This window comes from Schistocerca cancellata, chromosome 2, assembly GCF_023864275.1.
Source record: "Schistocerca cancellata isolate TAMUIC-IGC-003103 chromosome 2, iqSchCanc2.1, whole genome shotgun sequence".
NCBI classification, from domain to species: domain Eukaryota; kingdom Metazoa; phylum Arthropoda; class Insecta; order Orthoptera; family Acrididae; genus Schistocerca; species Schistocerca cancellata.
This window is the reverse complement of record NC_064627.1, coordinates 122,615,073-122,627,640: the sequence shown is the minus strand read 5'-3', so window position 1 is coordinate 122,627,640 and position 12,568 is coordinate 122,615,073. Positions and strand designations below refer to the sequence as shown.

The 12,568-nt window shown below is 43.8% G+C and overlaps 1 protein-coding gene across 1 annotated transcript in view; it reads left to right on the top strand.

Moving 5' to 3' along the window:
* Nucleotides 1-1,560: 1,560 nt before the first annotated feature.
* LOC126143981 (mast cell tryptase-like) overlaps nt 1,561-12,568 on the top strand; it is a 66,504-nt gene continuing 55,496 nt past the window's right edge. Inside the window, exon 1 of the mRNA XM_049915462.1 lies at nt 1,561-1,579. The gene's annotated coding sequence lies outside the window, so the exon portion shown is untranslated. The remainder of the gene's footprint in view (nt 1,580-12,568) is intronic.

Below are 12,568 nucleotides of genomic sequence, written 5' to 3'. Positions count from 1 at the left end.
ACTCTCGCAATTATGACCGACATTTTCGCGCTGGATCGATTGCTGGAACTAATATCTTCTAAGCGTGCTTTTTCCTCCTTAAAACATGAGATCAAGTTGAAAATGTTTTTGTCGGAAAAATTTGTCGTGAAATGTCAAACCTATTTCGCCATTCGCTGCGAAACTACTACGAGTTCCCCCGTCCTCTCCCTTCCCTAATACCCCTCCCCCCTCCAATCACGTTTCCGTCGGATTGTAGCCTATCACGATTGCGGTTTATCGTATCGCGACATTGCTGAGGAGAGTAATACGGAACGCCGTGCTGGATCCCAACGGCCTCAAATCACCAGCAGTCGAGATGACAGGCATCTTATCCGCATGGCTGGAACGGATCGTGCAGCCACGTCTCGATCCCTGAGTCAACAGATGGGGGCGTTTGCAAGACAACAACCATCTGCACGAACAGTTCGACGACGTTTGCAGCAGCATGGGTTATCAGCTCGGAGACCACGGCTGCGGTTACTCTTGACGCTGCATCACAGACAGGAGCGCCCGGGATGGTGTACTCAACGACGAACCTGGGTGCACGAATGGCAAAACGTCACTTTTTCGGATGAATCCTGCTTCTGTTTACAGCGTCATGATGATCGCATCCGTATTTGGTGACATCGCGGTGAACGCACATTGGAACCGTGTATTCGTCATCGCCATACTGGCGTATCACCCGGTGTGATGGTATGGGGTGCGTTGTTCGTATTGACGGCACTTTGAACAGTGGACGTTACATTCCAGATGTGTTAAGACCCTTCATTCGATCCCTGCGAAACCCTACATTTCAGCAGGATAATGCACGACCGCATGTTGCAGGTCCTGTACGGGCCTTTCTGGATACAGAAAATGTTCGACTGCTGCCCTGGGCAGCACTTTTTCCACATCTCTCACCAATTGAAAACGTCTGGTCAATGGTGGTCGAGCAACCGGCTCGTCACAATACGCCAGTCACTACCCTTGATGAACTGTGCTATCGTGTTGAAGCTGCGTGGGCAGCTGTACCTGTACACGCCATCCAAGCTCTGTTTGACTCAATGCCCAGGCGTATCGAGGCCGTTATTACGGCCAGAGGTGGTTGTTCTGGGTACTGATATCTCAGGATCTACGCACCTAAAGTGCGTGAAAATGTAATCACATGTCAGTTCTAGTACAATATAGCTGTCCAATGAATACCCGTTTATCATCTGCATTTCTTCTTGGTATAGCAATTTTAATGGCCAGTAGTGTGTTTCACCTTTTCCGCGAAACTACTACGAGTTCCCCTGCACCCTCCCTCCCCCCCCCCCCCCCCCCGCCACCCTGCTTAAATTTCTTTCTGGAAATCCGCCTGTCCTGTTTTTGTCAAAGCGCCCCCTCCTCAGCTCCCGTGGCTCCTAATGAGCACCAGCTACGGACTGTTTGATGGAGAGATCGGCGCCTTACGCGGGAGTGGCCGGCCAACCGGTCTCGGCGGGAATGTAAACACAGAGGCGGGGAGCAGCGGCCGCAGAAAGTCCGCGAGAGCGCGCCGCCCGCAGTTCGCAGCCCGGGCGCGCCCCGCACTCTCGCCGTGAGTACCGCTCGCTTCTTCTGCACTCGCTTTCCTCCATTCCTCTCGATGTTCTCCGCTGGCGGGCGTTCGTGCGAAAGCAGACAACTTCTGGAGCGTCGGGTCACCTCTGACGCCTGGTTCACTCCGGAGCGAATGCAATCGAACACAAGCGAGAGAGCTTCAAATGGTTCAAATGCCTCTCAGCACTATGGGACTTAACATCTGAGGTCATCAGTCCCCTAGAACTTAGAACTACTTAAACCTAACTAACCTAAGGACATCACCCACATCCGTGCCCGAGGCAGGATTCGAACCTGCGACCGTAGCGGTCTCGCGGTTCCGGACTGAAGCGCCTAGAACCGCTCGGCCACCACGGCCGGCCAGCGAGAGAGAGCACTCGCATGCAATTCGCCAGTGTTCGCTATCATTCGCTCTTATCTGCGAATCGGCGTTTGCACTAGAGGAAACGGAAGAGAACACCAGGTAACGGACTTAGCCTAGCCTATTGCATGCCGCTGCGTTTATACAGAGGGGTCCAAAAAAATGTATCCACTGTTTAAAAGTCCATAACTTGCAAACTAATTGACGGAGTTGTCTCAGTTTTGGTGAAACTGTAGCTTAAAGTCCAACTTAAAGATATCACTGTAGGTGTTCGAAATGGTCACCATTAACCTATACACACAAAACGATGCCACCGAACTGCAGCACGAACTACTGACTGCAACGTGTTCAGTTGGATATTTGCACATGAATGTACGATGGATTCTCGAAGTTCATCCAATGTGTGTGACTTTTGTAGATAAACTACGTTTAAAAAAATGGTTCAAATGGCTCTGAGCACTATGGGACTCAACATCTTAGGTCATAAGTCCCCTAGAACTTAGAACTACTTAAAGCTAACTAACCTAAGGACATCACACACACCCATGCCCGAGGCAGGATTCGAACCTGCGACCGTAGCAGTCCCGCGGTTCCGGACTGTAGCGCCAGAACCGCTAGACCACCGCTGCCGGCGATAAACTACGTCCTTTAGTGTTCCCCACAGGTAAAAGTCCAGAGGAGTTAGGTCTGGGGAACGTGGTGGATACTCCACAATACCTCTACGGCCTATCCATCTTCCTGGTAGATTTTCGTCGAGATACGCCCTAAGACGATTTTGGTAGTGGGCTGGGGCACCATCTTGTTGAAAGTAAACTCTTCCGTCTCCATACAAGTCTCGGATGGCAGGTAAAATGGATGTCTGAAGCTTCTGAAGCTACACCTCACCGGTAACTGTGCCGTCAAAGAAGAATGGCCCAGTCAAGCTTCCGTAAGACAACCCACACCACACATTTACTCCTGGCAAAAGTTACGGCTTTGTCGATATGGACGTTCGGATTTTCGGCGGCCCAGTACATGCAATTGTGGCGATTTACTGTACCATTGGGTTTGAACTGTGCCTCATCAGACCACACAATCATCTCTGCAAACTCCTCATCGTTGCGCACGATGTTAGTAAATCACTCGCACTACTCCATTCTACGATCTGGGTCGTCCTCGTTCATTGCGTGTAGCAATCTTGGGATGTAGCACTTCCACTTTGCTGTCTTCAAAATTCGCCGAACACTTGAGCGACTCACTCCAGCTTCACGGGCACACTGTCTCACAGACTTCTGTGGTGAGCGAGTGAATTGTTGTAACACACGACGGGAGTTAGCTGGACTTGTTACTGTTACAGGTCGTCCAGATCGTTGTTTGTGTACATCTTTGACACAGCCTTCGGCTTCAAATTTTTCTCGAATGCGACGAATCGTTAAACGTATCGGTGGCTCTGTTTGATACTCATTTCGCCATTGCCGTTGGACCTCATTAATGTTTTCGTACTTAAAATACCACTTCAAAACTGACTTCCTTTCATCGAATGTAAGCCTTGCGCCAGCCATGTCTACTCGAGTAACTAGGTGCAACTAAGAACAAAACACTGACTATCTGGTGACCGTCACCTGACAAGACAAAACAACGCAATACAACGCTTGTGTGGCGATTGCCGGAACTACAAACTATTACACCACCAAAGATGGGACAAAGCGCTCCATTCAAGGCGCGCAAGTCCGTGCGTAATAGTCACTATCTTTGCATGAGGCCCCCAAAACCGGATTTCGTAAACCGATTTTACAATATATTTTCTGGTTTGTCATTTAAACTTCCCAAAATCAATTCTGGAAATCCGTTTCTAGCTGACGGTTTTCCACTTCCGCAATCAATTTTCACTCGTGTGTTAACGCATCACCGTTTTTGAAACGAGCTTAGGTTGTCAGGTTATGCCTTGTTCTCAAAATATTTAGCTAATACACAAGTAACGGGTAAGGCGCACTCTAGATTGGGGTTTATTGGTAGAATCCTCAAAGCGATGCAGTCCTTCAACAAAGGAAATTGCTTACAATAGTTTGTCCAGTCTTAGAGTATTGTTCGTCTGTATAGCACCCTTACCAGTTGTGCCTGATTCAAGAGATTGAGAAGGTCCAAAGAAGAGCGGCAAGATTCGTGACTGGTACATTTAGCCATCGCGAGAGCGTTACAAATCTCATAGAAAGTTTGAAGTGGGACCCACTTGCAGATACCCGGCCGGAGAGGCTGAGCGGTTCTAGGCGCTTCAGTCTGCAACCGCGCGAACGCTACTGTCGCACGTTCGAATCCTGCCTCGGGCATGGATGTGTGTGATGTCCTAAGGTTGGTTAGGTTTAAGTAGTTCTAAGTTCTAGGGGACTGATGACCTAAGATGTTAAGTCCCATAGTGCTCAGAGCCATTTGAACCATTTTGAAACACTTGCAGATAGACGACGCGCTAAACGGAAGAGGCTGCTCACTAAATTCCAAAATCGCCGAGGATGTAGAGCGTATATTATTACCACCAACTTTCATACCACGCAATGATCGCCATTCAAAGATAAGGGAAATTAGAGCTCGTACTGAGGCGTTCAGACAGTCGTTTTCCCTCGCGAGATCCGCGAGTGGAACAGAAGGGGGAAATATGACTTTGGCGCGAATAGTACTCTCCACCACACACCGCTTGGTGGCTAGCGGAGTATAGATATGTAGATGTAGAGGTAATATGGACGGAGTGACTTATTGTGCTGTGAAGGAGCATGGAGCGGGTACCTCTAACAATTAAGTGAAGAGGAACAGCCATTGTGCTGACTAAATCGGAAACTGAAGAGCTGTTTTCCAGACGCCATATTTAACTGGGCTACCAAATCCGCTTCAGACCTTAACATGTAAACACGGCAGCGAGAAACGGTTTTACAAATTCGGTTTTCGTCTTTCGGAAGATATGTAGCATGCAAACCAAGTGAGTGTTGTATGCACGACCTCTGACGAATTGCTCCCCAGCGGAGTTCAAATTTAATGATCAGACCGATTGAATTAATTGTTTTTGATCGTGGCAGTAGGCTTAAAATTCTGTCTTTGTGAATAAAATGAAGAAATCAACGCGTACTGCGACTTATCTAGGTGAAAGTCGCCATTGCGATTTACGCCTTGTAGTCAGATAACTGACTACAACGTTGCACTATATTTTTCTTTTCGTCCAGGCTGGTCAAGAAAAAAGAAGGTAAGTGAATATTACCATTCATATCAGCTACTCCTGCACGAAACAATCAATAGTTCATGTCTTCCTTTAGTTTTTCATTGCAATTATTGTGTAGGATCTGTTCTCGGGTGAACAAGATCATCGCAGAAAAGCTGCCCCATATTTTGACAAATAGTCCTGTTGCCAAAATACTGTTAATCTGCCGTAACGATAAGACCGTTCAAGCTATTCTATTGTTGAATGTGACACTTGAAGAACTTGACACAGTGTTCTCTTTCTCAAGGACTTCAGCACCTGCGCGTTAATGAAACGAAAATCCACCGACTGGACGTGTAGCAAAACAATCTCGATCACAGATTTGTCAGAATTTTAAACAACATCGAAAATCTCTATGATGCTATGACGAAGAATCAGTCAAATCTGTCTAATAAAATGAAGTAGTCGTCGGGAAAAACTGCTAATCCATAAGAGAACATTTTACGTTATTTTATGCGTGCAGTATGTTTGGTTAACTTCAGGGACAAGAACGTAAATCTAATATTATAAAGCAGGAGTAGACAGAATATTCTAACGGCAAATATGGTTCTACTTGTTACCAGTATGTGGCTCATTTGGAAACACAACAGATAACATGTGCAGTCAAAACCTTATTAACACCTTCGCTGCCACTGTAATTGGCCTTGCGTTGCCACGTAACCAATTATTTCCTAATAGAATCTCAAATTGGATTGCTAAAAGTAATGTAAAATGTATTTATTTTGTAAGTAAAAGACAAAATTTACTCTCGTGAATCACATTTTTTTGGGGCGCATTAAGGCGTCAGTGGCATATCACGCCACATTCTGTAGCGGGTGGCCATGGACGTGCTAGTGCGTCTCGTTTATTTTTCCTGAAAATTGTGACAGTTTAGAGTACTACATTTTTATTTTATATTCAAAAATAAAACGAAACATCCTACTGACAAACGACTTATTTATTGAACAAGAAATATAGTAGAAACAGCATTCAAAAACAAACACAAGATCTTGAAGAAACTTCTGAAATACAATGTACGTCAAATATCAGAAAAGATACAATCAAGAACGTTACCGATTACACTCAAACAAATAAAATAAATACAAAGTTCAAGAATAGTACCTACACATAACTGTCGAAAAATGTTAAGTACAAAGAAAGTGCTATCTGCCTTTAGAGGTGGTGAGTAACACAACAATTCAAACAAAACCCTGCTTTATTTGGGCAACATGGCCACTCGTAAATCGTGTCTGTTCATTGTCCTCGGCTGGCGCATGATCTGCACTTTTTTCTCGGTGTTTTTGATTTTCCAGTTGATTCTCGTTTTACCACAACATGTTGGGGATTTCTGACTGGCCGTTCTACCTGCTTTTGTAGCAATACTGTTCTTATAATACTGAGTCTGAATTCTTGTAGGGGTATTTTTGTGCCAGAATATTTATTGTGTATGTCATGTGCGTTTGTCAGCATCATTTCCATAACGTGGATAAAAAGTTTCTTGTATCAGCGTATGGTTTTTCGTTCCGAGAGGTAATATGATAACATCTGATCGTGCCGATCAACTCCCGACATGAATGTATTGTAGTTTACAATGGCCAAGGGCTTAGATTTCTTCTCCTTTCTTTTGTTTTCAACCTCAACCATTTCATTTGTAAATGCATTAGAAATGTAGCAAACATCCCTCTTATCACGCCACTTACCTATCATAACTCCTTTCGCAAATCTGGCAACGGTTTCACCTTTTCGTAATTTTGCCTTCTGTATTTCCTTGGGTATATCCTTCCTATTCGCCCTCAGAGTTCCCGTGCAGTGAGTCTTCTTATCCAGGAGCAACTAAGCCAATGTGAAGCTATTGTAGTAATTGTCCATGTACACGTGGTGACCAGCATTCAACTTTTCATCGAGTAAATAAAGAACAATTTTTTGCGCATGGCCTCTTCCTCCTAAATCGTCCAGCATGCCAGTGTATACCGCGAATTTTAGGACCATTCCAGTGGGAATTGCCAAAATATATAGCTTTATGCCATATTTGTGCTTTTTATTTTTGATGTATTGGCGGAAAAGTAATCTTCCACGCCAAAGGATCATTGATTCGTCCAGTGACAGTTCCCGTCCAGAGTAGTAAACTTGGCACATCCTTCCAATGAAAAAATTGATAACTGGACGTATTTTATACAACCTGTCGGATGGTTTTGGTTCGCCCTGTTTTGAATTTTCAGAAAAATGCAATGCACATAGTATTAGAAGAAAACGAATACGTGAAATACTATAGGCAAATCCTTTCACGTGAAATAAAGGGCCCTTTTTCCAATAGTCCTGCAACTTCCTCATCTTTACATTTCCCATGTACAGGAAAACTCCCAAGAACACTAACAATTCGCCACCTGTCACATCTTTCCAACAATTTATTCGTGATTGTTCTTTGGTTCCCACAGAAAGGAATAATTCAGTTGCGTTTCGATTTGTTCCTTCTACAGCTTTCAATAAAAATTCGTCCGTCAACAAAAGACGTAAATATTCTAAGGGAGTGTTTCCTGTTAGTTGAATTAGCAGCGCCAAATTTTTTTTATAAACGGGCAATTTACCATTCCAACTGGCTCGCTTTCCCATGCACAATATTTGTTACTACTCCGTCTGCCTTTCCCCTGTCGCTTGGATTCACAGCCATTTCTACAGTCTCATCTAAAGCAAACTCGGCTCCGTCAGACTCTTCACTGGATTCCCACCCGTCCTCCCCACTGGCCAATTCCGTTTCTGAATCGCTTTCTTCTAATATTCGTAATAATTCCGCATCCGTTAATTTTTGTACGTTTATTGTGTCCAGTATTTTGCGTTTCTTAGGTTCTGAAGGGCCCACCGTGTCACGATTGTTTTCCATTTTCAGTTCCACAACACAGAAAAACTGTAGGGAAAAAACGCGAACCGCACCCGTAAAATTGAAAACAATACGTCCTTAAAGTGCCTGCGCGAAATAAAACACACCGAATGGCTGTACCCGACTAAACCGTGGTGCGTCGCAAAAGCTGAGTGTCTCGCACCGCAGGCACGTCCACGGCATATGCACCAGTATCGGCCAGGGATTCTGGTGCGCCGATGGCAGCGAACGTGTTAAACATACTATCCTAACAGAAAATATATGATCAACTATATTTTCAAACTACTTACGTAGCCGAAGCTGAATTTTCCCTAAGTCATTGTTGCGGTCGCAACGATCAAATTACTAAGTTTATACCTGTATCGCTTTAGAAATACTTTCAGTATTAATGCAATCGGAGAAATGCTACAGAGTTAGCTCTGCTCACTATTTAAAATAGTTAATTACTTACGCCTTGATGACATCGACAGTTCTCTGTGAGCATTTTATACGTACAACAGCAAACGACATTAATTGTGTATTCATCAATAGTATTTCTAGGGTATTCTGTGCTGCATGTTTATAATGATAACTTGATGACGACAGAGCTAAATCCTCTGTATAGTATTAGATTTAATTAATGTCTCTGTGGTGGCGCAATGCTCCCCTAAAAATATTATAACAACGTTTTTCAATTAATTTGTTTAGAAAAAGTGAAATATTTTGAGCGAAATCTTTTACAACTGGCGCTTTTTATATGTTTGTAACGTAAAGGTACTAATCTGCGAACTTATAGAGGTAATTTACAGATATCGGAATATTGATACATCACATAGCGTAGCGTAATTTTCTTGCACATTAATGCTAAGCCTTCACAACATTCGTGTGTGTTGTTTTGCGTTTTGTGCTACATTTTAATATTATATATGGTTAACAGCTTACCTCTTCAGAGTTATTTGTTATTCAAAACGGCAACACTGTAATATCGCAACACCAGAGATCTACATGCTCTCTCTCGCTTGTCTTCACAGATTCTCTACATTTTGTGTCGCAACTTATTCCGCGACTCCTTGCGGTCTAATGACGGTTATTCTCCAATGACTTCAAGATGACGATTTCACAACAGTGAAAACAACAAATAATTCACAGGTCTTCAGTTTCGCATAGTCTACGTTATTCCATCATACGTCCAATCATATACCTTCATAAAACTCTGTTCTTCTCTTCTCCATCAATTCTACCAACTGTATGTACCAATTATTATTTGTCGAGGTGTAGTCTTCTCCGAGCAGCTTTCATTTTTGGCCCACCCTTTTTCGGAGCATTTTTCTCTCTTTATTTTTGGGTGTTCTCCTTTTCTAATCGTACTTTCTGTAGCATACAAAAATGTAGGTCAGATATAACATTTTACTGTTCTTATGGCGCATCGTTAGTAGTTACGTTGTTGTTATTCTTCTCAAACGCTGTTTTATCGCGTTATTTTCGGAACCAGGATCTTGTATCTCTTCCTACACTCACTAGGTGCTGTTGAGCTGCCTTATAGTTGTTTCTTTATATTACCAGATGCCGGAAGCATCTTTTATGTTTGTCAAAGCACTGTCTTCCCATTACAGATTTATACTCCAATGAATCTGTCCGTATTATGCAGTTAGTCAACTCTTATATTCGCTGTTTCTTGGTCTTCTTCAGTACCGCTACGTCACCGCGTATATCAAGTAATCTGTTTTTATATCCTCGTTCCCTGGTGCAAATCTTATGAAATTCCTTTATAGTACTACACTATAATCAAAAGTATCCGGAAACCCCCAGAAACATACGTTTTTCATATTAGGTGCATTGTGCTGCCACGTACTGCCAGGTACGCCATATCAGCGACCTCAGTAGTCATTAGACATCGTGAGAGAGCAGAATGGGGCGCTCCGCGTAACTCACGGACTTCTAACGTGGTCAGGTGATTGGGTGTCATATGGTTCAAATGGCTCTGAGCACTATGGGACTTAACATCTATGGTCATCAGTCCCCTAGAACTTAGAACTACTTAAACCTAACTAACCTAAGGACATCACACAGCACCCAGTTATCACGAGGCAGAGAAAACCCCTGACCCCGTCGGGAATTGCACCAGGGAACCCGGGCGTGGGAAGCGAGAACGCTACCGCACGACCACGAGCTGCGGACGATTGGGTGTCACATGTGTCATAAGTCTGTACGCGAGATTTCCACACCCCTAAACATCCCTAGGTCCACTGTTTCCTATGTGACAGCGAAGTGGAAACGTGAAGGGACACGTACAGCACAAAAGCGTACAGGCCAACCTCGTCTGTTGACTGACAGAGACCGCCGACAGTTGAATAGGGTCGTGATGTCTCCGGACCACGATACAGGGATTCCAAACTGCATCAGTATTCACCGCAAGTACTACCATAGTTTTCGGTGGGAAGTGAGGAAACTTGGATTTCATGGCCGAGCAGCTGCTCGTAAGCCACACATCATGCCGGTAAATGCCAAATGACGCCTCGCTTGGTGTAAGGAGCGTAAACATTGGACGATTGAACAGTGGAAAAACATTGTATGAAGTGACGAATCACGATACACAATGTGGCGATCCGATGGCAGGGTGTGGGTATGGCGAATGCCCGGTGGACGTCATCTGCCAGCGTGTTTAGTGCCAACAGTAAAATTCGGAGGCGGTGGTGTTGTGGTGTGGTCGTGTTTTTCATGGAGGGGGCTTGCACCCCTTGTTGTTTTGCGTGACACTATCACAGCACAGGCCTACATTGATGTTTTAAGCACCTTCTTGCTCCCCACTGTTGAAGCGCAATTCGGGGATGGCGATTGCATCTTTCAACACGATCGATCACCTGTTCATAACGTACGGCATGTGGCGGAGTGGTTACACAACAGTAACATCCCTGTAACGGACTGGCCTGCACAGAGTCGTGACCTAAATCCTATAGAACACCTTTGGGATGTTTTGGAACGTCTCACCGACCGACATCGATACCTCACCTCAGAGCAGCACTCCGTGAAGAATGGGCTGCCATTCCCCAAGAAACCTTCCAGCACCTGATTGAACGTATCGTATGCCTGCGAGAGTGGAAGCTGTCGTCAAGGCTAAGGGTGGGCCAACACCATACTGAATTCCAGCATTACCGGTGGTGGGCGCCACAAACTTGTAAGTCATTTTCAGCCAGTTGCGTCCGGATACTTTTGATCACATAGTGTATCTAATAACTTTCTCCAGGATGTAACTGAACAGAATCAAAGTTGTTCTCTTCGTTATTTGCGTGAAGTTATCTTAAAAATTCTTTTTTTCATCCATTCCGTTCTACTCTAGTGAGTTCAATATATTTCTTCGCTGTTTTTTGGTCCTTGATGCCTTGGGCCACGCCACCTGTTAATTTCAGACAATCTATTATATCGCTGTCTTCCCTTTTCACAGTCCTGAAAAACTCTTCGTCTGAAATATCCTTCTTTCAATTCCTTTATCACTTTTTTTCAGGATGGGGTTCTGCAGAAACCGATGAGAAACCATCCGTGTGATCGCGGCGTTCTTTGTCTCGAAATGACTCAGGGGAATATGTGAATCGTTTATAGAGGATGACAACGGTCGCCAATTAATCTTTCGTAAATTCCAAAAAGTACATTAATAATCGTGGTTCGGGCGCTGTCGTGTTGATCATCCCGAGTCATTGCTATACAGGGTGACACTAACTAGTGCCATCTAGAATAATTCCAAAGGTATGACAGTAGCTGAAAAATTTGTGGGGCCATAACATGACGTTGGTTTTTTGTTGCTAAGTGGGGTGATGTCAGAGATATGAAGGTCAACTTTGTTTTTTTTTTTTTTAAATGGGATGCTATAGTTTGGTACTTATTTTCTGATAGTGGCTATCGAGACGAATCCAATGATGTGTAACAGTAAGGTCAACTAAGATAAAAAATAGGGGCATGAACGTCCATTTAGAAAAGGCGTTCGAAGTGATGACCATTGGTATCAATGCAGTGCTGCAATCTTCTTATCATGGACTGAGTGGTATTCCGTATCACTTCGGCACTTATCGAAGCACATGCTCTGACGATTCTGTCTCGTACATCGTGCAAATAGTAAATATCCATCTAAAATGTCATTGACATGTAAACACCATTCGACTGTTTCGTAGTACATCACTAATAGGAACGGTAAGACTAGTATAGTCGAATCTAGCGAATGTGAATGATGTATTCCTTCGAAGAACAAGTCAATATGCTTCTCATTTGCGGAGAATGCCAACGAAATTCAGTGAGAGCTAGAGACTTACGGGCTGAAAGATATCCTCAACGTACTCACCCTACACGTCGTACTTTTAAATATGTGCATAACAAATTGAGAACAACTGGATCTTCAACGCATCGGAAATATATCCGACAAAGGAAAGTTACTAACGAGAAAACGGGAAATGGCTCGTCACTAGCTGCTGTAGCTCTTCAATAAATGATTGTCAACGAATTATTTTATTGATAAAGAATTCAATTTATCAGTCACTTCTTTATTGATCAAATAACATATTACTGAATATATTTTACATGA